This window comes from Moschus berezovskii, chromosome 22, assembly GCF_049115385.1.
Source record: "Moschus berezovskii isolate FMDL1 chromosome 22, NW_MosBer_1.0, whole genome shotgun sequence".
In the NCBI taxonomy this organism is placed as follows: domain Eukaryota; kingdom Metazoa; phylum Chordata; class Mammalia; order Artiodactyla; family Moschidae; genus Moschus; species Moschus berezovskii.
In genome coordinates, this window is record NC_142481.1 from 11,415,246 (window position 1) to 11,441,756 (window position 26,511).

The following is a 26,511-nucleotide window of genomic DNA, read 5'->3' on the forward strand; positions in this document are numbered from 1 at the left end:
AACTTCCATACCCTCTCTGGGAGCATCATCCTCCTAGAGACTTGATGTCTTCTCCAACCCAGAAGCTCTCGGAATCCTGTCCCTTAGGGTTTTTATGGAAGTTTCATCACACAGGCATGATTGATTACACCATTGGCCACTGGTGATTCATTCAACCTCTAACCTCTGTCCCTTCCCCAGAGGTCCAAGGTGGGATGAGGGTTAGGGTTAGTTTAGAGTTAGGGTTAGAAAGTTTGACCCCTCTAATCGTGCCTTGGTCTTTCTGGTGACCAACCCCTATCCTGATGCTTTCTACAGACCCCCAGTGACCAATCACCTCATTTGCCTACACTCTCACTTTGAAGATTTCACGGTTTCAGGAACTGTGTGCCAGGAACTGGGGTCAAAGACCAAATAGTTTCTATTGTATCACATATTTTGCATAACAATAGCACCTTGTCAAAATCAGGAAATTGATACTGGCAGCACTGTTAATTCAGTATCACATTGTTTTTTAAAGAGCCTAGAAAAACAAAAGAATGAAAAAAACCCTTTCAAGAGGGTGTGAGTTATAGGTAAACTATGCGGAGAGCGTTGGATCTTTAGGAAACCATTTGCTGGGTGCTTGTTTTAGGCAAATTCCCCAGCCAGCAGCTGCAGGCTGCTAGACTGGAGTGTGAAGTGCCAGGTGGATGCAGTGCCTAATGGTGAAGTGCCAGACCCCTGGGTCCAGCCAGTCTGTCTGCTGTGTAGTGATTATGATACGATTTCAGATCCACGTGTTTATAACAAAAATGAAGTTGTTTTTAAGAGTGAAGTTGTTTTCAAGGATGAAGGTACTATTTTGAGGTAAAAATGAAATTGGATGTCAGCATGTCATCTTCCACATCTGTAGTTGCTGATAAGCTCAGCTGCTCGGAGACCCCACTAGGGGCTTGTCAATAAGAACAGGTGAAAAGGCAACTATGGGCATCGGGTGTGTAGAGTATAAATGTGCAGAATTTACGAGGACCATCCAAGAGTGTCCGGTGTGGACAAAACTACCTTTTGCTGATCTAAATAAATCTCTCTGTGGAATCTAAGAAAAAAAAAAGGCGGGGTACAAATGAACTTACAAAACAGAAGTAGAGTCATGGATGTAGAAAACAATCTTATGGTTACCAGGGGATAAAGAGGAGAGGGATAAATGGGGAGAGAGATATTGACATATGCACATTACTATATGTAAAATAAAAACCGATAAGAACCTGGTGTACAGCACAGGGAACTCTACTCAATACTCTCTAATGACCTATATGGTGGTGGTGACTGTTCAGTTGCTAAGTTATGTCCCAACTCTGCTGATACCCTGTGGACTGCATCACGCCAGGCTCCTCCGTCCTTCACCACCTCCCAGAGTTTGCTCAAATTCATGTCCATTGAGTTAATGATGCTATCTAACCATCTCATCCTCTGTCGCCCCCTTCTCCTTTTGCCTTCAATCTTTCCCAGCATCGGGGTCTTTTTCAATGAGTTGGTTCTTCGCATCAGGTGGTCAAAGTATTGGAGCTTCAGCTTCAGCGTCAGTCCTTCCAATGAATATTCAGGGTTGATTTCCTTTTGGATTGACTGGTTTGATTTCCTTGCAGGATATGGGAAATTAATCTAAAAAAGAGTGGATATGTGGACATGTATAACCGACTCGCTTTTCTGTACACCTGAAACTAATCAACTGTACTCCACATTTTAAAAAGAGAACAAGTAAAAACAACTCTCTGAAGACCTTGAGTCTTTAGCTTCTGCCACTGCAAAGGCAACTCTTTTCCCCTCAGGGGCAAAAAGCCATCAGCAGCCTAAAGATCATCCTGCCGGCCAATGCCTACATTTTTCCCTAGCAACATGCTCTAGCAATGAAAGGATTTTTGTTTTCCCTGGTTGGTAGCTGGACATCATTTCATGGTTGGTTAAGCAGCCTCTCCCAAGAACCAACTTGTATAAGGGTACAGCGCAACTAAATTTCGGAGAAGGCAATGGCAACCCACTCCAGTACTCTTGCCTGGAAAATCCCATGGGCGGAGGAGCCTGGTGGGCTGCAGTCCATGGGGTCGCGAAGAGTCGGACACGACTGAGCGACTTCACTTTCACATTTCACTTTCATGCATTGGAGAAGGAAATGGCAACCCACTCCAGTGTTCTTGCCTGGAGAATCCCAGGGATGGGGGAACCTGGTGGGCTGCCGTCTATGGGGTTGCACAGAATCGGACACGACTGAAACGACTTGGTGGCAGCAGCAGCTGCAGCAACTAAATTTGGGTTGTATTTTTTTCGTCTTCCCTTGCCTGGAACAATAGTGTAGTTCATCTGTCACTGATTTGCAGAAAAGTGAAAGTGTTAGTCATTCAGTCACATCTGACTTTATGTGACCCCACAGACTGTAACCCACCAGGCTCCTCTGTCCATGGGATTTCCCAGGCAAGAATACTGGAGTGGGTTGCTATTCCCTTCTCCAGGGGATCTTCCCCACCCAGGGATCAAATACAAGTCTCCTGTATTGAAGGCAGTCTTTACCGTCTGAGCCATCTTTCTTTATTGACTTCTTAAGGGACATTATCTTGTATGCTGCTGGCTTGTGAAATTATTAAAATTCTCACAGCGAGCCTATTAGATAAAATATTTGACAAAGACCGTCCCAGTCTCTAAGCTCAATTTGCCCTAAACACCATCCCACTCCTACTTGCTTCTGAGAAAGAAAACATTTTGTCCCCAAACTGAAACTGAAGCCCACCATGTGTTCTGCATCTTTACTCACTAGAGAAATGTACAGATCACTGCTTGTGGAGCACCTTTGCCGGCAGACCCCCCACCTGACCCTTTGGAGATGGACTGTTGGCGCCTGGCTGCTAATTGGCTTCTGCTGGGGGATCAACTCCATGGCCTCAGGTGGATTGGCTTCGCTTCTCAGAAGTTGCTTATTATTTCTAATTAACATCTCCTGCCTAAAGATGTCCTCCCACATCTAATGCTACGCTGATGAGAATGTGGTGCTTTGACATCCTGGGGAAATAAGCCTGTGCCTGACTGCTCTGCTCTCTGCCTGCCCACCTCCAACAGGCTCACTCTATCTGCTGGTCGCCCACCCCCAACCTCGGCCTCCCGCCACCCCCAACCTCGGCCTCCCGCCACCCCCCGCCTCCTGCAGCCCCACTGTTGGTGAGAAATCAACTTTGACACATGCTCAAGACTCTTATAAGAAATTAATGTCAAGCTTTTTCCACGTGGGAGTCTGGGATGGATCAGAAGCCCTGGGGTGGGCGAAGGAGGGGGTTCTGAGTGCCCCCCTCTTAGTGCCTACACTGCAGTCTGGGAAGTATTTAGACTCCAGGCTCTGGAGTCAGATAGGTATGGTTTGCTGCTGATTCAGTCATGACTTAGAACAAGAGACTTATATTGCTGAGCCTCAGTTTCCTCATCTATGAAATGGGTATTGAATAGTGCTTATCTGTGAATCTGTAAAATTGCTTTTGTTAGTTAACTTCCAAGGACAAAAGGTGGAGAAGTATCATTTCCTAAAATCGACTCTCAGAGACTTGGACATTTGAAATCAAATTAAGGAGAATGGGACATTCCACTTTTGCCTGAGGGGTCTAAATAACTCTGACCTGGAGACATAACCTTCAGCCCCAGCCCAGGTTCAGAGCTTCAGATAAGGGGTCTCCAGGCTTAGTGTTACATACTGAGGTTAATTTCATCGCTTCCAAGGAAACCGGGCGCTGAGTTCTCTTCGCTGCTGCTGCTGCTGCCAAGTCGCTTCAGTCGTGTCCGACTCTGTGCGACCCCATAGACGGCAGCCCACCAGGCTCCCCCATCCCTGGGATTTTCCAGGCAAGAACACTGGAGTGGGTTGCCATTTCCTTCTCCAAGCCCAGGCCTTATTGATCCTCTTGCTCACAGCCCTGATTTTCTTTGTCAGTCAGTTCACCAAGTCAGCAATTCCCTGGCGGTCCAGTGGTTAGGACTGCACGCTCTCACTGCTTAAGGTATGGGTTCAGTCCCTGGTTGGGGAACTAAGATCCCACAAGCTGCTTGGCATGGCAAAAAAAAAAAGTATCCTTTAAATTTCACCCACACACTACACTTCCCCACATCTCATATAAGCCTAGGTCTTCTGCTTGGGGAGAGAGCACAGGGGATTGGAAGTCCTCTCCTGCAACATGAATAAATTTGAGTTGTCAAACTGTGGGAAACGTTCCAAGTGTCCTTATCAGATAAATTTGATCACGCCTCATAATTTCACTGCCAGGGCTGAAAGAGCTAATGCAGAGAAAGTATTTAACAAATTTCTTGGTTCATGAATTGTTTTAACCGCATTTTACAAGTTTTCTGTATTATGATGTATCTGGGGCCTTGCTGACCCTTGACAGCCTACAGAGTTGGCTGATTCCTAGAGATAGCGAAAGGTTTGCCTGCCAGCAGGCTTTCATATATGCAAATTAACCAATGCAGAACCCATGTCCCCAGCTGCTTTCTTTTTCCGGAACGCTCCTGTTTGGGCCCAATATCACCCTTCCTTCATTACCCAAGGGCCAGGTATCAATCAACTAGGGACAGCCCCTTACGCCTCAGGGCCCACTGAAATGATTCAAGCAAGCCAATTTTAAGCTGACTTAACCCTGCTTCCCCGGTTCCCTCCCGTATAAACCACAATAAAGGCTCTCACCCACCTCCCCACCCAGGCCTGAGACCAACCTCAGTGTTTTCTCATGGGGCCTTTCTTGGCTTGGCTTATCCTCCTCATCTTTGGACCTATGAGTCATCACCTCTCTTTCCATTGGCAGTTGACTCCTGATCACTTGGCCTCACCACGCCTGAATAGAAATAAAATCTACATTCTAAAACGTCCCACCTGTGCTCATGAGCCCATCGGTCAGCCCCGACTCCAGTCCGGCCCAGGACTAGCTTGTTCACATCTGCCCTCTGACGCAGATGACAAAGCCAGCAACTGTACCAAAGGGCATCCTCTGGTCACTTGCAGAGGGAAGCAGCTAGAGTCCCAGGGGAGGAAGAGGAAGGCCAGGCAGGTCTCTCTTGCTGATCCTTGCAGAACTGCCTGAGCATCTCCCAGGAGCCCCCGGAGCCAGCTGTGCCTGCTCCCGCCTTTTCCTGGAGGTTCATTCTGGGGTGAGCTTCAGGGCTGGCCATCTCTACAAGTTGAGCAGCAACTGTTGTGTGTTATCTGCATTTTCAGCTAGGAGAGAGGCCTGGAGAGCTTTCTGCTGATTCTCCAAGGAATCTTTAATCCTCCTTAGAAGGATTATGATGAGAACAATCTCATTTCAAACCTGCCCCAGTGATGTGGTTCGAGAAGCATGCTGATAGTTGCTTCTGGGGCGGAGGGTGGGTGGGGGATGAGGGGAATCAAGGGCAGCATCTGTCCCTGGCAGGCTCTAGCTCATGCTTACGTGGGCGTCATCCTTTGTGAGAATTTGAACTCTCTGCTTAGGTCCTGCATACTTCTCTTTTAAATGCATGAGAAAATTTTTGCAGTGTGGTAAAACTGATGTGGCAAAATGTTAATCATTTATGAAATTGACATAAAGGAATGTAGCTGTTACTTGTACTGCTCTTACCTAATTAAAATTAGAAATTAGGTAATTTAATTCATAATTAATTAATAAATCAATTTGTAAAATTTAATTCCTAATTAAAAATTAGGTAGAGGGCTTCCCTGGGGGCTCAGAGGCAAAGAACCTGCTGACACAAGAGACACAGGTTCAATCCCTGATCCAGGAAGATCCCACAGGCTGCAGCAGAGCAACTGAGCCTGTGTGCCACAACTATTGAGCCTGTGCTCTGGAGCCCAGCATCTGCGACATCCCCTCAGTTCCCCTCCTCGGGAGCAAGGCGGTTGTTATGGACCAATCTTGCTCCCTGACCCTGAAATTCATATGTTGAAGCCCTCACCCTAAGGTGACTGTATTTGGAGATGGGGCTTCTTTATAGGTTTTTCTTTTGCCCTTGGTCATGAATAAGTAACTAGTGGGAAGGTGCTTTGAAACTATATAAATCTCCTGTTCCTCATCACACATTTGCTTTTTGAGTGAATTAATTTATTTAAATCAGTATTTATGTATCAATATGGACATGTGGCTTCCTGTTGATCCGTTACATTATAATCTGTTATTATGTATTACAGGTTGAGTTGTGTACCCCCCCAACTTAAAATCTATTGAAGTCCTTACTCCCCAGGACTTCAGAATGTGACCTTATTTGAAAATAGGGTCATTAGTTAAGATAAGGTCAGACTGAAGTAGGGTTGTCCCTACTCCAACATGACTGGTGTCCTTTTAAAGGGGAGCTTTGGACAATGACCTATGGGGAGAATGCCATGTGAAAATGAAGACAGAGATCACGGTGATGCTTCTACAAGCCAAGGAAAGCAAAGATTGCCAGCAAGCCATCAGAAGCTGAGAGAGAGACAGCGGACAGATGCTCCCTCAGAGCCTCAGAAGGAGCTAGCCCTGCCAGCACTTGGATCTTGGACTCCAGGCCTGTGGACAAATTCGTTTCTGTTGTTTTAGCCACTATGGCACTTGGTTACATCAGCTGTAGAAATCAAACAAGTTACTATGATTTATTTTGATGTCCCAATTATCCCTTTTTTGGCCAGAGGACGTCAGGTGACTTCTGCATCCTCTCGACATGACCCCACCCTTCCTCATGCACGTCTTTACTTTCCGGCATAACAAGATGTCTCAGACTCACCTTGAACTTTTACTGCCCTGGCTTTCCCTGGTGGCTCGGATAGTGAAGAATCTACCTGCAGTGCAGGAGACCCAGGTTTGATTCCTGGGTTGGGGAGATCCCCTGGAGAAGGGAAAGGCTAACGCACTCCAGTATTCTTGCCTGGAGAATTCCATGGACAGATGCTACAGTCCATGGGGTCGCAAAGAGTCAGACATGACTGAGCGACTAACACACACACACACACGGTCCCCTCAAAATGAGCCCATTCTACAAAGATCCCTGGTTCTTGTTAATGGTTAATGGTACTTAGAGGCCAATATCTGTGTGCTCAATACCGTTTATTGTACACACACGTTTACATCTACCTGTATCTCTTGACGACCTATGAAGAACCTCAAGTTCACACTGATGCCTAATTCCAGCCTATAGCCGCAGTGTTGTGCTGGCTTTCTCCCTTCCTGTTTCAGACCTTGCCACTTTGACAGTGAGAACCTGCTCCTGTAATCGTGAATTCATTTGCTTACTTGATGGACCCTGTTGCATGTTATGTGTGGCCTTCTCCCATGCCTACTCCCTGCCTTGTCTCCGCCATGTCTCCTTCACGCTGGGCAGACTCTGACTCCCTTCTCTGGGCCAGACAGCCCTCCCGCAGCCCCTGCCTACTAACTCTGTCCCACCTAATGGCTTTTGTCCCAGAGTGTTCAGGGAGGGGCAGGAAGTGACCACTGTGGAATCGCCATGTCTACCAAGTGGAGTATCAGGACTCCAGGGGCACAAGCTGACCTGATATCTGTTTGTTTTTTTTCCCTTCCTTGTTCCTGTGGACAACTATGAGGTCAATTCCTCCATGCCCTTTGGACACAATATCAGGCAAAATGCAAATGTTTCAGATCCTCTTCAGTAATAAAAGGCCCTGAAACTGCCTTTTGTCCCAAGAGCTGTCTCGGCTCAGTAATAAATTATGCAGCACCATTTCATCATGACAGCTCAGAACATTACCAAGATGCTTGCTTCCCCAAGGCGGTTTCAGACTGGGAAGCTGAGGACAGAACAAAAAGGGTGGGACTGCTGTGCAATGGCTGCAGACAGCAGCCACCTCAGTCGTGTCCTCAGCTGGTTGCCCTAAGGGACCTTGGAGACAGCCCTTACCAGTGGACATTCATGACTGGTCTGCTGTCCCCAGTCTAGGCTCTAGACAGGTGTGTGCAGTGCCTTTGGAAAGCCCCAGGGCATAGTGGCCAGTGTCCACATTGGGCTAGTCATAATGTCTGTCCTCACCAAGCTGCAGAACAAGGAGCATGTGATCAAGGCCCTCCACAGGGCCAAGTTCAAGCTCCCTGTCTGCCAGAAGATCCAAGACATGAGGATTTACTAAGTTTAAGGCGGATGAATTTGAAAACATGGTAGCAGAAAAGCGGCTCATCCAAGATGGCTAGGGGTTAAATACATCTCTAATCGTGGCCTTCTGGATAAATAGTGGATCCTGCACTCATGAGAACCTTGGTGCTGTCCCCTCCTTACACATGCTCACCAATAAATCCTACTTTCCTGTCAGAAAAAAAGAACAAAAAGAATGGAATATTCTCCTCTATTTTCTCTGTTTGGGATTCTGACCCCCTCTCTCCTCACTCCCTCCCTTTTTAGAGCTGAGCCCTGGCATGCATGCATGGTCAGTTGTGTCTGACTCTCTGTGACCCTATGGACTGTAGCCCTCCAGGCTTCTCTATCTATGGGCTTTCCCAGGCAAGAATACTGGAGTGGGTTGCCATTTCCTCCTCCAGGGGATCTTCCCGACCCAGGGATGGAACCCAGTTCTCCTGCATTGCAGGTGGACTTTTTACTGGAAAGTTCTGGATGGCTGGGCAAAAGTGGGACAGGCTCTGGCACTACTGTTCTCCCCTCAGGGGGCACTGGAGCTTAATCCAGTCATCCAGCACCAGAACCTATGTGCCTGCCTCCACGTTATAATCACAATGATAAACAATATTCCAGGTACTGTTCCGAGCACATTCCATGTGTGCCTTGGGCTGGGTGCTCTGGAAAGCTGACATCAAGACTGAGTCAGCAGTGCAAGAGGTTTGGTAGGAAGACACCTGTTGTAGGAGAGAAGAGAGGGACACAGACCATGTGCTGACTTGATGAAGTTCCAGCCACCTGGGGAGGAGCTCTGGAGCCAAGACAGCCCCTTGGAGAAGTCTTGTGCTGGGCAGAAATATGCAGGCTCCAGTGGCTCCACCAGGTTCAATCACTGAGGATGACCTCCCCCAAATAGCGTAAGTGCAGTTCAAATCTGAGACAGAGCCTTCACACAGAGACTTAGGCATGAATGTCCACAGCAGTGACTGTCTGTTCATGCATTATTCATTATCCATAATGCATTATTCATTATGCATTATGACAGCCTCAACTGGAAATCATCCAAATGTCCATCACCAGATGAACAGAGAAACAAAATGTGGGCCATCCACACAGTGGAGACCTCTTGGCAAGAAAACAGAATGAGCTCTTTAAAAAAAAAAAAAGTTGATTTGCAATGTGTTACTAATTTGTGCTCTACAGCAAAGTAATTCAGTCATATATATACACCTTTCATGTTCTTTTGCTTTATGGTTTATTGCAGGATATTGAATATAGTTCCCTGTGCTAGAGAGCAGGACATTGTTGTTTGTCCATTCTATATGTAATATTAATAGATTGCATCTGCTAGTCCCAAACTTTCAATCCATTCCTCCCCAGTCCCCTTCCTCTTGGCAACCACAAGGCTATTCTCTATGTCTGTGAGTCTGTTTCTGTTTCATAGATAAGTTCATTCATGTCATATTTTAGAGTCCATGCACAAGTGATATCATATGGTATTTGTCTTTCTCTTTCGACACACTTCATTTAGTATGTTAATCTCTAGGACTATCCATGTTGCTGCAAATGGCATTATTTCATTCTTTTTTATGGTTTAGTAATCTGTTGTGTGTGTATACACACACACAGATATATGTACATATATGTATATATCACATCTTCTTATCCATTCTTCTGTTGATGGGCATTCAGTTTGCTTCCAAATCTTGGCTAGTGAAAAAGGTGCTGCTGTGAACTTAAGGGTGCATGTATCTTTTCAAATTATAGTTTTGTTGGGATATGTTCTCAAGAGTGGGTTTGCAGGGACCCATAACTCTATTTTTAGTCTTTTGAGGAACGCCCATACTGTTTTCCATAGTGGCTGCACCAATTCACATAAAACAGATCGAGCTCTTGATCCACAGAGTAACTTGGATGAGTCTCAGATGCATGATGCTGAGCAAAATATGCTGGATAGGAAAGACCACTTGACTTCTGAGTCCATTTCCATAAACTTTCTAGAAAAGAGGCCTCAGAATGTCCTGGACTGTGGCACCAGCAGGCTTCAGGGAGTTGTTCAGTCACTTAGTTTTGTCTGACTCTGTGACCCCAGGGACTGCAGCACTCCAGGCCTCCCTGTCCATCACCAACTCCCGGAATTTACTCAGACTCATGTCAGTTGAGTCGGTGATGCCATCCAACCATCTCATCCTCTGTCGTCCCCTTTTCCCGTCTTCAGTCTTTCCCAGCATCAAATGAATCAGTTTCAATGGAGTCAGGAAGTTGTATCTGGGACTTAAAAACCAAAGAGTCTGGCGCCCTCTGGTGGCTGCCTTTCAGAGGCATAAAATCAGTGAGAACTTGTCAGAGAGAGCTTGTCAGTGAGAGTATAATTAAGAATATACACTATATGTAACATATGTAATTATATGTTATAGTCACACATCATATATATGGCAACATGAACTTTGGAAGACTCCGGAAAACGGTGAGGGACAGGAAAGCCTGGTGTGCTGCAGTCCACAGGGTCACGAAGAGTTGGACACCACTTGGTGACTGAACAACAGTATATGACAACAAGCCCCTGATGCTGGGAAAGATTGAAGGCAAGAGGAGAAGAGGGCGGCAGAGGATGAGATGGTTGGATAGCATCACTGACTCTGGACATGAGTTTGAGCAAACTCTGGGAGATAGTGAAGGACGGGGAAGCCTTGTGTGCTGCAGTCCATGGGGTCGCAAAGAGTCGGACACAACTTAGCAACTAAGCAACAAAGATATGACAACAAACTCAAAGCCATACTGTGGGTCAGGTGGTGCTCCCACCAGAAGGAAAGTTAGTATTATCCGTCTTGTGTGTGAGAACAGGAGAATGAAACTGAGGGTCATGGGGGTCTAGCAACCGGAGCTCACGCAGCCTGTGGGGTGTGGAGTGGAGTTTGAGCCTGACCCATCTGAGTTCAGGGAGATGGAGAGAAGCCACACTGAGGGTGTGGGGGCCCTGGCTGCTCAGGTCCGTGAAACCAGCCCCGTCCTGTCTTTGATTTGGAGGCACCCTTTGGTCTCCTGATAATAAACCCGTTTTCATTTGGATGACTTCATGTTGGACTTTCGTGTCCTGTAAGGCCAGTAGTCATGGGCCTCCTCAGGGACCCCAAACCCTGACTTGCTTTGGGTGCCCATCTCTGGGGGTGGTTTGATTCATTGAATATGGGGTCCATCTAGTGGGGCAGTTTCCTCAGCCTCTTGGGAGTGGCTTGCCGCTCCCTCTCTTGTGGTCTCATGGGGCCTCCTTGGTCCACTGCCCATTGATACCTAGTTCATGTCTCATGACCAAGGGCGTGAAGTGGGGATGACCCACAACACATGGGCTCACAGCTTTTTTTGGAGGGGGACCCCTTCCCTCAGAAGGCCCAAGCAGCCTCGACTGGCACTAAGAGCCAGAAAAGTATCAAAATTTGTTAGTCGCTCAGTCATCTCTGACTCTTAGTGACCCCGTGGACCATAGCCCACCATACTTTTCTGTTCATGGAATATTCCAGGCAAGAATACTGGAGTGGGTATCCATTCCCTTCTCCAGGGAATCTTCTTGATCCAGAGATCAAACCCTGGTCTCCTGCATTGCAGGCAGATTCTTTAGGGCTTTGCATTAAAGCGTCCTTGCTGGGTGTGACTGTTACCCTCCATGACCTCAGGATTGTCACCAAACCAAACTTAGGTCAGCTTACCTGAGCACAGGAAAGCCAGTCTCCTGACATCAGGTTGTGGTGAGAGAAAGTGCAGCATTTACTGCAGGCAGCAAGCAAGGGGTACACCCAACAAGGCAGCTAATGGCTTTCAGGGAAAGGTTTGTAAAGACAGGGTGAGGAAGAGGGGTGTGTGACCAGCTTGTGGACATTCTTCTGATTGGTTGGTGGTGAGGTAGTGGGGGTAGGGTGGGGATGGGGCTTCTTGGGGTAGGGGTGCTTCCCAGGTGGTGCTAGTGGTAAAGAACCTGCCTGCCAATGCAGGAGACTTAAGAGATGAGGGTTTGATCCCTGGGTTGGGAAGATCCCCTGGAGGAGGGGATGGCAACCGACTCCTGTATTTTTGCCTGAAAAATCCCATGGACAGAGAAGCCTGGTGGGCTACAGTCCACGGGGTCACAAAGAGCTGGACATGACTGAAGCAACTGAGCACACATGCACAAGATAATCAGGAGTCAGCACCAACAACCTTCTGGTTCCAAAGGGCTTGGGGTCTCTGTGCTTGTGGTCAGCATGCAGTTAGCTTCTTCGAGGTTATCCCTTCCCTGGATCGCCTCCCACCAGTGCACTGTTTCCTACACTTCCCAAATTAACTGTGTGGTTTCACTGTCATCTTCTGGGAGATTCTAAACTAAGAAATTAGCTGATACTTTTGAGCCCTTCTTGGTGCTGGGTCTGCTTCCAAGCACATATGATTTCATTTAATTTTCGAGACAACTTCAGAGCTGAGTACCACTGTCACCTTCATTTTCAGGATGAAGAAACTGAGGCACAGACAGGCAACATCTATCCAGCTGAGCTCGGCTGAATAACGGCCCCCTAAACATGTCCATGTCTTAGTCCCTTGAACCTGTGAGTATGTTACTTCACATGGCAAAAGGGACTTTGCAGATATAATGAGGTCAAGGATCTTGAGATGGAGAGATCGTTCTGGCTTACGTGGATGGACCCATGTGATCACAAGAGTCCTTATAAGGGAAGCAGGAGGATCTGAGTCAGAGAAGGAGCCATCATGATGACGTAGAGGTCAGAGTGCTATGAGGAAGGAGCTATCAGCTAGTAGGTGGCCTCTTCTAGAAGCTGGAAAAGGCAGTGAGATGGATTCCCTTCTAGCACCCAGAAGGGATGCAGTCCTTCCAAGCCACTTAAATTTCTGACTTCCAGAACTGAAATAATACCCTGGTGTTCATTTAAGTCACGATGTTTGTGGCAATTTGATACAGCAGCCACAGGAAACTAATACACCAAGAGAACCAGTGGAAACTCCATGAGCTTTTGTAACCTCACCAGGAAAGTCACGCAGCATCACTTGCGTCTTGGTCAAAGCAGTCCTGAGCTGGCCTAGATTCCAGGGGAGGGGTCATGGCCCTCACCTCTCTGTGGGAGTAGTGACAAAGAACTTGCAGCCACTTTAATATCTCAACAACCTCATGATAAAAGTATATTGTAATCTCTTTTTTATCAGATGAGGAAATGGAGGCTCGGAGAGGTCTAGTAATTTACCCAAGATCGCTCAGCTGGAAAGTGGTGAGCCAGAATTCAAACCCAGAGCCCGTACATGAAAGCATTTCCAGTTTGCTCTCTGAATCAGTATGTTCAGAACCCTCTGCTTCCAGAAGCCAGGCTGTTGACACCTTTCACTTCCTTTTTTAAAATTTTATTTTATTGAAATACAGTTGATTTACAATGCTGTGTTAATTTCTACTATACAGCAAAGTGATTCAGTCATATACATATATGTATTTTCATATTCCTTTTCATTATAGTTCATCACGGGATATTGAATATAGTTCCCTTTGCTATACAGTGGGACCTTGTTTTTTATCCATTCTATATATAATCGTTAGCATCTGCTAATCACAAACTCCCAGCCCTCCCCTCTCTAACTTCCTTTATTCCTTCTCTCCTAAGTGAATCTGGCCAGGTGCTGATCACACACGATTCTGGTGTCAGTTCAGACAGACCAACCTTGGTTCCACGTGTGTTTAGGAGAACTAACACTACAGCACAGAGACTTAGGAAAGCTAGTGGCGTATAATAAAGAGAACGTGAATCTCCTATTGCAAACAGCAGGATAACTGGAGCAGACAGTACAGGATGTGAACGTAAGCCTGATATTCTCTGGTAGATGAAACAGTGCTGGGAGTAGGAAGCTGGAGGAGCACAGTTTTAGAAAGACGACCCTACCAGAGGCATTTGTTGTGAAAAATATGACAGCTGAAATGAAAACTCAGTACATGGACATCACAGAATGCACCCAATTCTAACCACTAGACCACTAGGGAACTCCTTTGTCCTGCTATTTTATATCACTAGCTCTCAATTCAAAGTCCAGGGAGGGCAGGTCAGGTTGCCTGACCCCTGATCATGTGTCTGTTTTCTAACTCAGAGGAGGATGGGAGAACAAGCATCTGACCTTTCGAGCCTTCCGTTGGAAAGACTAGAGATCGCTTCAAGAAAATTTTAGATGCCAAGGGAACATTTCATGCAAAGACAACACAATAATGAACAGAAATGGCAAGGACCCAACAGAAATGGAAGAGATAAAGAAGAGGTGGCAAGAATACACAGAAAAACTGTACATAAAAGATCTTAATGATCCTTATAACCATGGTGGTGTGGTCACTCACCTAGAGCCAGACATCCTGGAGTGTGAGGTCAAGTGGGCCTTAGGAAGCATTAGTACAAACAAAGCTAGTGAAGGTGATGGAATTCCAGTCGAGCCATTTCAAATCCTAAAGGATGATGCTGTTAAAGTGCTGCACTCAATATGCTAGCAAATTTGGAAAACTCAGCAGTGGCCACAGGACTGGAAAAGGTCAGTTTTCATTACAATCCCCAAAAAAGGCAATGCCAAAGAATGTTCAAATTACTGTAAAATTGCATTCATTTCATATGCAAGCAAGGTAATGCTCAAAATCCTTCAAGCTAGGCTTCACCAGTATGTGAACCGAGAACTTGGGTCAGCCATTTTTTTGGGGGGTGGGTAACTTTTAGTGGAGAATAGGATTAGGGACCAAGATCAGGGTGTACTCATACTACTGGGGTTTCTTTGTTTCTAGGACATTTCAGGGAACAGAACTAGGCTTCCCTGGTGGCTTAGTCAGTAAAGAATCTGCCCATAATGCAGGAGACCTGGGTTCAATCCCTGGTCAATCAAGAAGATTCCCTGGAGAAGGAAATAGCAACCCCCTCCAGTACTCTTGCCTGGAAAACCCCATTGACAGAGGAGCCTGGCAAGCTCCATGGGGTCACAAGAGTCGGACGTGACTTGGTGGCTAACCACCATACACACATACATACACATATACACACCTATATGCATGCATCGTATGTAAGTACACTTATGCACACATATACACAAAATTATGTATATTTTCAAAATCATGAGTTTACACCAATACCTCAAATTCCAGGTTCTTTCTTAACTTCTTTCCATGATTGCGTGCCTCTTCTTTCACAGTGAGAATGCTGGCTCCCAGCAACATTAACACACATTAATGTTAACATTAACACGTGTGTGCGCTCAGTCTACTCAGCCATATCCGACTCATTGCAACACTATGGACTGTAGCCTGCCATGCTCCTCTGTACACGGGATTCTCCAGGCAAGAATTCTGGACTGGTTTGCCATACCCTTCTCTAGGGCATCTTCCCAACCCAGGGACTGAACTTGCTTCTCTCTGTGTTTCCTGCATTGCAGACGGGTTCTTTACTCACTGAGCCACCTGGAAGCCCAACACATTTACTTATTTGCTCAATATAACAATCTCCTCATTATAATGCATCTAAACTCTTTTTAAATTGCTTAACTTATACCACTACAAAAAATTCCTACTGAAAATAGTTCTGAACTTATTTGCAATTCTCCTGCCAAAAAGGGAGCTGCTGCCACTGCTGCTGCTAAGTCACTTCAGTCGTGTCCGACTCTGTGCAACCCCATAGACGGAAGCCCACCAGGCTTCCCCGTCCCTGGGATTCTCCAGGCAAGAACACTGGAGTGGGTTGCCATTTCCTTCTCCAATGTGTGAAAGTGAAAAGTGAAAGTGAAGTCGCTCAGTCGTGTCCGACCCTTAGCGACCCCGTGGACTGCAGCCTACCAGGCTCCTCCATCCATGGGATTTTCTAGGCAAGAGTACTGGAGTGGCTTGTCATTGCCTTCTCCGAAAAAGGGAGCATATATAGCCAAATAGTATGTTTACAAATTACTTGGGTTATCTCTTCTCACACCTTCCTCCCTTCCTTTCCCCTCAATATGATTTTGATATTCATTTGAAGTGCAATTGGGTTTATTTGCTTTAGTTTGCTTTTCAGTTTTTGTTCCCTTTTCAACTCTTAATGATTTAATTTAATTTCTTGAATATGGAGAGTAATAATGTGATTCCAGAAGTCAACAGTACACATCAAGATGTACTCAGAGAACTGTCCCTCACTCCCAAATCTCTTCCATCCTTGTGGGTAACCAGCTTCATTGTTTTCTGGTTTATCCTTCCTGTATTTTTTGTAAAAATAAGCAGATATGTGTATGTTTTCTCATTATCTTGTTTTTCTTATACAACAGATAGCATACTGTGAATGCTCTTTGTACTTTGCTTTTTTTTTTTTTTAACTTTACAGAATGTCTGGGAAATCACTCCATGTCAGTTCATATAACTCTTCCTCATTTTTAAAAAATAGCTTCATAGTACTCTTTTGTCTCTAGGTACCATATGTATTCAACCGCTATCCTATGCTTGGGTATTTAGGTAGTTTCCAATATTTCTCAATGGCAAACAGTGTTGTAACAAATAGCCTTGTGCACATGTGTTTTCACAGTGTTGGAAATGTTTCCTAGGGCTAACTTCCTAGGAGTAGGATTGCTGGTTTGAAAAGTTAAAGCAAAGTAACAAGCTTTGATGAGGATGTGGAGAAAAGGGAGCCCTTGTCACTGTTGGTGGCAATGTAGATTGGTGCAGCCATCGTGGGAAATAATATGGAGGTTCCTTTAAAAATTAAAAGTAGAACTACCATTTGTTGTTCAGTCGCTCAGCTGTGTCCGACTATTATTTGCGACCACATGTACTGCAGCAGGCCAGGCTTCCCTGTCCTACACTATCTCCCCGAGTCTGCTTAAACTCATGTTCATTGAGTGAGGGATGCCATCCAACCGTCTCATCCTCTGTTGCCCCTTTCTCCCCTTGCCCTTAATATTTCCCAGCATCATCAGGGTCTTTTCCAGTAAGTCGGTTCTTCACATCAGGTGGCCAAAGTATTGGAGCTTCAGCTTCAACATCAGTCCTTCCAATAAACATTCAGGGTTGATTTCCTTTAGGCTTGACTGGTTTGATTTCTTTGCTGTCCAAGGGGCTCTCAAAAGTCTTCTCCATCACCGTAATTCAAAAGCATCAGTTCTTCGGTGCTCAGCCTTCCTTATGGTCCAGCTCTCACTCCCGTACATGACTACTGGAAACCTTTGTTGGCAAAGTGATGTCTCTACTTTTTAATACACTGCCTAGGTTTGTTATAGTTTTCTTTCCAAGGAGCAAGCATCTTTTAACTTCATGGCTGCAATCACCCTCTGCAATGATTTTGGAGCCTAAGAAAATAAAATCTGTTACTGTTTCCACTTTATGCCCTTCTATTTGCCATGAAGTGGTGGGACTGGATGCCATGATCTTAGTTTTCTGAATGTTGAATTTCAAGCCAGCTTTTTCGCTCTGCTCATTCATCCTCAAGAGGCTCTTTAGTTCCTCTTCACTTTCTCCCATTGGAGTGGTATCATCTGCATATCTGAGGTTGTTGATATTTCTCCCAGCAATCTTGATTACAGCTTATGCTTCATCCAGTCTGGCATTTCGCATGATGGAAACATGCGAAAACATGGAAACAGCTCAGTCGACTGAGCGACTGAACTGAACTGACTGACTGACTCTGCATTTAAATTAAATAAGCAGGGTGACAATATACAGCATTGTCATACTCTTTTTCCCAATTTTGAACCAGTCCGTTGTTCCATGTCCGATTCTAACAGTTGCTTCTTGAGCTGCATGCAGGTTTCTTAGGAGGCAGTTAAAGTGGTCTGGTACACCGTTGTTTGTTTCTACATCTTCACATTTCCCAATCATTAACTCTTTTAAAAAAAGTTTTAAAAAATATTTATTTATTTGGCTACTTTAGGTATTAGTTGCAGTGCATGGTCCTCTCTGATTGTGGTGCAAGGACTTAGCTGCCCTGAGGCATGTGGGATCTTAGTTCCCTGACCAGGGATTGAAACTGTGTGGCCTGGATTGGAAGGCAGATTCTTAACCACTGGACCACAGGGGAAGTCCCCTAATCATTGACTCTTGAATCAGCCTTTTACTTCAAAAGACAGGGACACCAGAGGCTTGTGCACAGTTTCAAGTCCTATTTCCTCTTCCTCAGTGGTATAGTGGATTTATGGGCAGGGTGGAAGGAAGGAAGTGTTCACCATTGACTGGATAGATGTATGAACATCTGAGTTGGTGGGTAAACAGATGAACTTATGGACAGGTGATTGGGTGGACAGATTATTAATTAGAAGAATGATTGATAAGGGTACTGAATTCTACCCAGGCATTCTGTCCCTAAGCCTATGACCTGTCAGGACTCAACATTTCTACCTCTTCCTAATTTTCCTGCAGAGATACTTCCCCAGCCCAATGTCACAGTCAACAACTCAGCCCCAGGAGCATCAGCCTGCACAGCTTGAACCCAGAGAGCACTGTGGCCATCCAGTGGTACATCCGGGGCCAGAAGCTCTTCACTGGGGGCCACAGGGAGCTGTCTTCAGACCATAGGACACTGTCTTTATGGAACATCACCAGGAATGGCTCGGGCTTCTACCAGTGTGAGAGCTGCAACTCAGCCACCAGCAGCATCAGCAACCCTATTCTCATCAGTCATTTGTGAGTTGAGGGCCTTGCTAAAAGGTGGGTGGGGACACCACAAGAGTGTGGCTGAGGGAAGCAGGGGCTGAAATCCAGCTGGTTCTGTTGGCCAAGCTGGTGGTGTCTGCCCTAAGGCAGGGGGCTTGTATTATTTGCATAAATGCCTCATATTAGTTGAGGATCCTGTTTAAGTCTCTCCAGGCCAGAGATGCTCCGTCCCACTGTGAGACATGTTACCCACTTCCCAGGAGCAGATGGTCCATCTGAGCACTTGGGAAAGGCTTGCAAACCCCATGTGCACGACATGAAACCCTAGCTCCACCAGCAACGTACAACTCCACTGGGTGGGAGACTAGGTCACGGATCTCTTTTCAGCACCCAAGTAGGTTCTCAGTAAATATGTGTTAAATGGATAAAATTTTAAATTTTTAATTAATTTATTTATTTTGACTGTGCTGGGTCTTCACTGCCATGTGCGGGCTTTCTCTAGTTGCAGTGAGCATGGCTTTGTTGCGGGCTGTGGGGTTCTCATTGTGGTGGAGAGCAGAGCAGTCTCTAGGCACATGGGCTTCATTAGTTGTAGTACACAGGCTCAGTAGTTGCAGCTCGCAGGTTCTAGAGCGTGAGCTCAGTAGTCATGGCACATGGGTTTAGTTGCCTCACAGCATGTGGAATCTTCCCCGACCAGGCATCAAACCCATGTCCCCTGCATTGGCAGGCAGACACTTATCCACTGCATGGATTCATCCCAGATGATTTTTTTAATGGCTTATTTATTCTAGGATCAAGGAAGATCTCTGTGTGTGACTTGAGAGGTGGAGTACTTTATAGTGATTTCAAGATCTGAGGTCTCATGCTAAGAGTGAGGGGCTGGAAATTGGGCTGGCCATATGAGTTGATGACTGAGAACACAGTCTGCGATGTTAGGGAAACTTGAAGTTGCATCCCAGTCACTAACCTTGGGCATGTGTGTTAATTTCTCTAAACTTCTAGTTCTTCATCTGAAAAATGGTGCTACTAATAGTATTTTCTCAGGGACCTTGTGAGAATTAAATGAGTGGTAATTTATGAAAGCCTGGCGTGCTGCAATCCATGGGATCACAAAGAGTTGGACATGATTGAGCAATTGAACTGAACTGAATTTATGCAACAGGCTTCCCTGGTGGCTCAGTGGTAAAAAAAAAAAAAAAAAAAAAAATTCACCTGCAATGCAGGAGATGCAGATTCGATCCTGGATTGGGAAGTTCCCCTGGAGAAGGGAATGGCTATCCACTCCAGTGTTCTTTCCTGGAGAATTCCATGGACAGAGAGAGGAATCTGGTGGGCTACAATCCGTGGAGTCACAGAGTCGGACGCGACTGAATGACCAACACTAGCCAGCTAAGACATATCACAGGCATCATGAGACCAGTGTGGTCCAAACCGGTCATCTCCCCCAACCTACTTCTCTATTCTGGATGTATCTACTGTCCTAATGGCCCTGAGATTCATCCTGGCTCTGGTCTTCCATACAAAAGTCACAAAAGCACAAAGGTCTCGGGCTTCCTCCCAGTGCCTTGTACGTATGAGCTCCTTTACTCCTCCCACTTCATTGGGAGGTGCCTCCTACAGTACCTCCACTTTATAGATGGAGAGAGCGGACTTCACAGAGGTGAAGTGACCTGCCAAGGCCACCCAGCTGGTGAATGGTGAGGCTGGGATTGGAACTGGGAACGCTGGCTCGAGATTCCGTCTTGCATGCTCTTGGGAAGCCATGCTCATCACTCCTTCCCACAGCGGCCACCTTAGTCCAAACTGCACAGGTGGCAGGTGTCGTCCGGACACCTACGATAGCCTCTTCTTTACTGGTATTCCTTTTCTGTGGTGCCATCCTTCCACCCTACCTACATCAACTCTGCAGCCAGAGTGAACTTTTAAAAGTGCAAGTTGGGGGACTTTCCTGACGGCGCAGTGGTTAAGACCGTGCATTGCTACTGTAAGGGGCACAGGGTCAATCCCTGGTTGGGGAACTAAAGATCCCACTGTATACTTGGTGCAGCCAAGAAAGAAAAGTGCAAGTCAGTGGCCTTGCCCTCCCATTGCTCTTAGAACATATTCAGAACACTCGGGTGACTTCCAGAACCTGGTGTGATCTGATTCTGCAGGCCTTGGCAGCCTGTGACTCCACTCTGGCTTCTGCTCCCAAACTCCTCTGACTGAGGCCCTTTTCTTGCCCCATCATGTCACTTCTCATCTCGGTCACTCCCCTGCAAGTAGATCCTGTCCAGGCTCATGGCCTGTTCACACCAGCCCTATGCCCATGAATCTTCTTTGTATACCTAGCCTGGTCTTCTCGCTGAGCTCCCACCCATGTATTCAATTGACATATATTCGCTTGACACCTCCACCTCCACTTAGAGTTCTGATGGGACTCTCCAGTCAGTGCAGCCCGTACTGCACCCTTCACTCTCCTCAAAACCCACCCTACTGATTTATTTTCCATCTCATTTGATGGAAACTCCATCCACACAGATGCTCAGGTCATATTTGGACGCTGACTTCCCTCTCTCCCCATATCCAATCCCATTGGCTCTACCTTGAAGATATATCCAGGGACTTCTCTGATGGTCCAGTGGTTAAGACTCTGTGCTCCCAATACAGGGGGGTTTGGGTTCAATCCCTGGTCATGGAACTAGATCCCACATGCTGCAACTAAGACCTGGTGCAGCCAAATTAATAAGTAGATATTTTAAAAATACATCCCGCCAGACTCCTCCACCCATGGAATTCTCCAGGCTAGAATAGTGGAGTGAGTTGCTATTCCCTTATCCAGGGGATCTTCCTGACCCAGGGATTGAACCTGGGTCTCCTGCATTACAGGCAGATTCATTACCATCTGAACCACCAGGGATGCCCCAGATAAATATTTACAAAAATATATCCAGAACCATTTCTCACCTCCTCCCTTGCCTCCGCCTTGGTCTGGCTGCCACCATCTGTTGCTTGGCCCATGGCAGTCTTCCAGTTTCCACACTCACCTCCTATGGTATGTTTCCCGCACCTCCAGACTCAACCCTCATGACTCTCCTCTCGCTCTCAGCCACACCAGGCACTTGTGGTTCCTCGGACGAGCCTGACATACTCTCGCCTCAGGATTTCCCTTCCCCTCGGTGAGATCCTCATGGCTCGCCCCTGTGTTCAGGTCTTTGGTCAGGTGTTCCTATTTTGTGATGTCTGCCTTCCCTACACTATTTCACACTCTAAACTAGCCCACTCTCCTTCTCCTCCTGGTCTCTTATGCTCTGTGGTTCCTTTCTCTGACCCCTACCCTTATCTCCTAACACAGTAGATAATTTACTTAGTTATCATGATGATTTTTTTCTCAGTATTTTTTTCATTAAAAAAAAAATTGAGTATCATTACCTTCTGCTGTGTAGCAAAGTGAATCAGTTATATGTATGCATATATCCGCTTTGTTAGATTCTTTTCCCATATAGGTCATTACAGAGTGCTGAGTTCCCTGTGCTATACAGTAGGCACTTGCTATCTATTTTATGTGTAGTAATGTGTACGTGTTGATCCCAATCTCTCCCATTTTATCCCTCCCCCTCTAAACCTCTTGTAACCCTAAGATTGTTTTCTACATCTTTAACTCTATTTTTCTTTTGTAAATAAGTTCATGGCTTCCTGGTAGCTCAGTGGTAAAGAATCTGCCTGCTAATGCAGGAGACGCAGGTTCGATCCCTGGGTCGGGAAGATCCCCTGGAGGAGGAAATGGCAACCCACTCCAGTATTCTTACCTGGGAAATCCCATGGATAGATGAGCCTGGTGGGCTACAGTCCATGAGGGTCACAAAAGAGTCGTTCCTGACTGAGTTCATGACTAAACAACAACAAATAAGTTTATTCGTATCATTTTTTAAAGAGTCCACATGTAAGCCACATCGTGTGGTATTTTGCCTTCTCTGACTTCAGTCAGTCATGCTGATTTTTTAATCATCCATCTCCCCATTAGACAGTCAGATCCATGAGGGCAAAGACCTTGTTTACCTTGTTGCCTGCTGTGCTCTTGGTGACTAGAACAGTTTGCTGAATGAATGAGTGAAACGCCAGTCACTCTGCCCAGGGGACTCACCTTTAGACCTACTAATTTTGGATTCAACCTTTAGATCACAGTTGAAATGTCATTACGTCCAGCTCAGCTTCCCTGATTACCCCTGGTTAGCTCTGATCCTCCTGGAAGGACCCCACAGAACATCCCATTCTGCTCCTTTATCACACTGGTAAAACTTTAATAATACTTATTCGCTCCATTGTGTGTTTGGGGTCTCATATCTCTCCTAAAGTGTAACTCCAGGACAGCAGGGGATTTCTACCTGCTCTGTTCCAGCTATATCTCCACTACCTAAAAAAAGTACCTGGCACACAGTAAGTACTAAATAAATGTCTACTGAATGGGGGAATAGATAAATATGATCCCCAGAGGCTGAATAACAGAGGGATTCAGACTGTGGGCTCTGGAATCAGTATGTTTCAAATTATAACTCTGCGATGTGTGTGATATTGGTTAGGTAGTTTGACCTCCCTGTGCCTCAGTTTCTCCCTCTGAAAAATGGGGACATTAACAAAACCTATCTCATAGTTATGTTAAAAAATAAATGAGATCATATACTTTTCTGGTCTTAATCACTGTTAGTCATGACTGTTGTATGTTATCTATTCCTTCTCTGGGCCTCAGTTTTCAAATCTGTAAAATGGAGGGAGTAAAGGGCATACAAAAGGCATGCCCAGTCCAGAGGACCTGAAACTCAGAGCCCTTCCACCTTGCTCTCTCTTCCAATCTCTCTCTTTCTCTCTCCCGCTTCCCCTCTCTCCTGCAGAGGCTCCAGAGAACAACCTGCAGCCAGTCTTCCTCAGGACCACCATTCCTGCAGGGGGCATCGCGGGGATCACTCTGGGTGTCCTCATCGGTGTGGCACTCACAGGGGTGGCTGGCTACTTTGTCAGGGTCATGAAGTCCCAGGTATCAGCTCTGGGCTCTTCAGAGGTCACAGAGCTGAGACCGAGCATCTGGGGAGTTCAGAGGGCTGCACTGCTGGAAGCCACGTGGGCAGGGAGCTGGGGGATCGCCAAGGGCAGGTCTGCGGGGAAGGAACGTGCCTGAGGACCTGGAGACCAGGACTGAGGCTGGAGGTGGGCACTTCTCACTTGTTCCCAGTTTAGTGTAGTGATTAGATCCTAGGCTCCCCAATTAGCAGAAGTGAGCTTAAATACCTGGTCACCATTTTCTAGCAGTGGTACTCTTGGAAAAGTGACCCAACCCCTCCTGCCTCAGTTTCCTCGTCTGTGAAATGGGGATAAGTGTAGCCATAGTGGGCTCTCCTAGTGGCTCAGTGGTAAGGAATCCACCTGCAATGCAGGAGACGAAGGTTCAGTCCCTCGGTCAGGAAGGTCCCCTGGAGGAGGGCATGGCAACCCACTCCAGTATTCTCACCTGGGAAATCCCACGGACAGAGGAGCCTGGTGGGCTACAGTCCATGGGGTCAAAAAAGTCAGCACAACTGAAGCTACTGAGCACACAAGCACATAGCCATAGAATTATCATGACAGTTCACTGGCATCACTGGGGCTTAGCCAGTGTCTGCACAGGGTAAATGGTCACTAAGTCTGTTATTATTAACTCTGTGTGACCCCATAGACGGCAGCCCACCAGGCTCCCCCGTCCTTGGGATTCTCCAGGCAAGAACACTGGAGTGGGTTGCCATTTCCTTCTCCAAATATTGTTAAAGTAAATGACAAATTATAGCTCATGTAGTGCCCACTAACTGCTAGCTATTACAGTATTATAATTGCTCAGGTGCTCAGTCATGTCTGACTCTTTGCAACACTTTCGACTGTATAGCCCACCAGGCTCCTCTGTCCATGGGATTTTTCAGGCAAGAATGCTGAGTGGGTTGCCATGTCCTTCTCCAGGGGATCTTCATGACCCAGAGATTGAACCTACATCTCCTGTGTCTCCTGCATTTCGGGTGGATTCTTTACCACTGAGCCGTCTGGGAAGCCCAATATTATAATTACATCATCATTCACCATAGATACTGCTAAATTACAAAGAGCTAACTGCACCAATCATGGTTCTAGGTTTACTCTGAAATCCTCCCAACAACTTTAAGAAGAAGCTATGCATATTATTTTTTCCAGTCGAGGGGAGGAGAAATGGAGGCTCAGAGAATCAGAGCCAGGCTCACACAGGATCTGCACTTGACCTCATATGCCAAGCTGCCTCCCATGCAGAAAGGCCTGTGTTAGAGTCCCTGCTGCACCACTTCCAGGCTTTTGTTACCTTGGATGAGTTCTTGAACTTTCCAGTCTTGGTTTCTTGACCTATAAGTTTGAGTCTGGTAATAGGACCTTTATCAGTGGATTATTGTTCTTTGTTTTAGTCGCCAAGTTGTGCCTGACTCTTGCAACCCCATGGACTGTAGCTGGCCCGGCTCCTCTGTCCGTGGGATTTTCCAGGCAAGAATTTGGGAGTGGGTTGCCATTTCCTTCTCCAGTGGATTATTAGGAAGAGTTAAAGAGTTGATACTTATGCCTGTGTAAGGGTAAATACAAATGGGAAATAATTAAAGAATTAATTTTAAAAGTTAACTTTGCTCTTTGCTGAGCTGTTAGGTTCAGCATCTCATTGGAGGGAGGTGCTATGGTTACAACCATTTTGTAGAAGAAGAAACTGAAGCTTAAAGAGGTTCAGCCTTTTCCTTAAGGTCACACAGCTAGCTGGTGGGAGTAGCTGGGCTTTGGACCCATTTATGTCTGGCCCAGAGCCTGGCTCCTTAACCACTCCACTATAAGGCTCCCTCAAACACGTGAAGACTAGAGCAGAGGGTTGTGGAGGGCTGGGACTAAGATGCCATGTCAGCACACCATATCTGAGTGGACCCCAAACAAGCGAGTGAACCCCAAATAAGCGCACTTGCTGGAATGGACGCCAGTGTTTGCTCTACAGGTTTGCTCTACCTCCAAGGTTCCTGGGGACCTCAGGTTCATCCTTAAAGCAGCAATCTCATCTTTTTGCCCTTTTTCCCTTCTTTGAAAGTGGGAGAGGGAAGATGGCCTTGTTCTGGCTCAGTCACAGAGGCGGGTACTTTCCCTACCTTTCTTTTGCAACTTCTTCTTCCTTTTGGGACATCTTCCTTTTCTCTCCAGCCCAAGAATCCTGTGGAGTTCACCTTTGAAATATTCTTTTAGAGGAAAATACTCTCTAAAATGCATCTATGTAATGCATGAGACAGGGCGCTCAGGGCTGGTGCACTGGGATGACCCTGAGGGATGGAATGGGAGGGAGGTGGGAGGGAGGGTCAGGATGGGGAACACATGTACAGCCATGGCTGATTCATGTGAATGTATGGCAAAAACCACCACAACATTGTAAAGTAATTAGCCTCCAATTAAAATAACTTTTTTAAAAAAAGAAAGAAAAAAGTTAATAAAATAAAATGTATCTAGGTAAAATGACCCCGAGAGCCCTGCATTGTGTGTCTGCAGGAGTTGCTGAGGACAGAAGCAAGAGAGGGAAGCCCCCAGGCAATGAAGCTTCAGATGCTAGAATTAGGAGTTACACATTCACCCTGGATTTGTCAGGGGAGAGATGGGAGTATCTCAGACTTCTTGCAGGGTTTGCTGGGGATATTGGACTCTCTGTATTTTTTAAAAATTTTATTTATTTATTTGTTTTTGGCTGTGCTGGGACTTCATCGTTGCGTGGGCTTTTCTCTAGTTGCGGCGACTTGGGGGTACTCTGTAGTTGCAGTGTGCAGGCTTCTCTTTGCTGTGGCCTCTCTTGCTGTGGAGCACGGGCTCTA

The 26,511-nt window shown here is 46.2% G+C and overlaps 1 protein-coding gene and 1 pseudogene across 4 annotated transcripts in view; both read left to right on the forward strand.

The window, feature by feature from the left end:
• The window catches only part of CEACAM20 (CEA cell adhesion molecule 20), a 114,021-nt gene that overhangs the window by 68,312 nt on the left and 19,198 nt on the right, over positions 1-26,511 (forward strand). For all 4 annotated transcript variants that reach the window (XM_055411904.2, XM_088830812.1, XM_088830813.1 and 1 more), the window contains one exon: positions 18,422-18,685. The gene's annotated coding sequence lies outside the window, so the exon portion shown is untranslated. The remainder of the gene's footprint in view (positions 1-18,421; positions 18,686-26,511) is intronic.
• Positions 7,727-7,846, forward strand: LOC129547427 (small nucleolar RNA SNORA70; annotated as a pseudogene).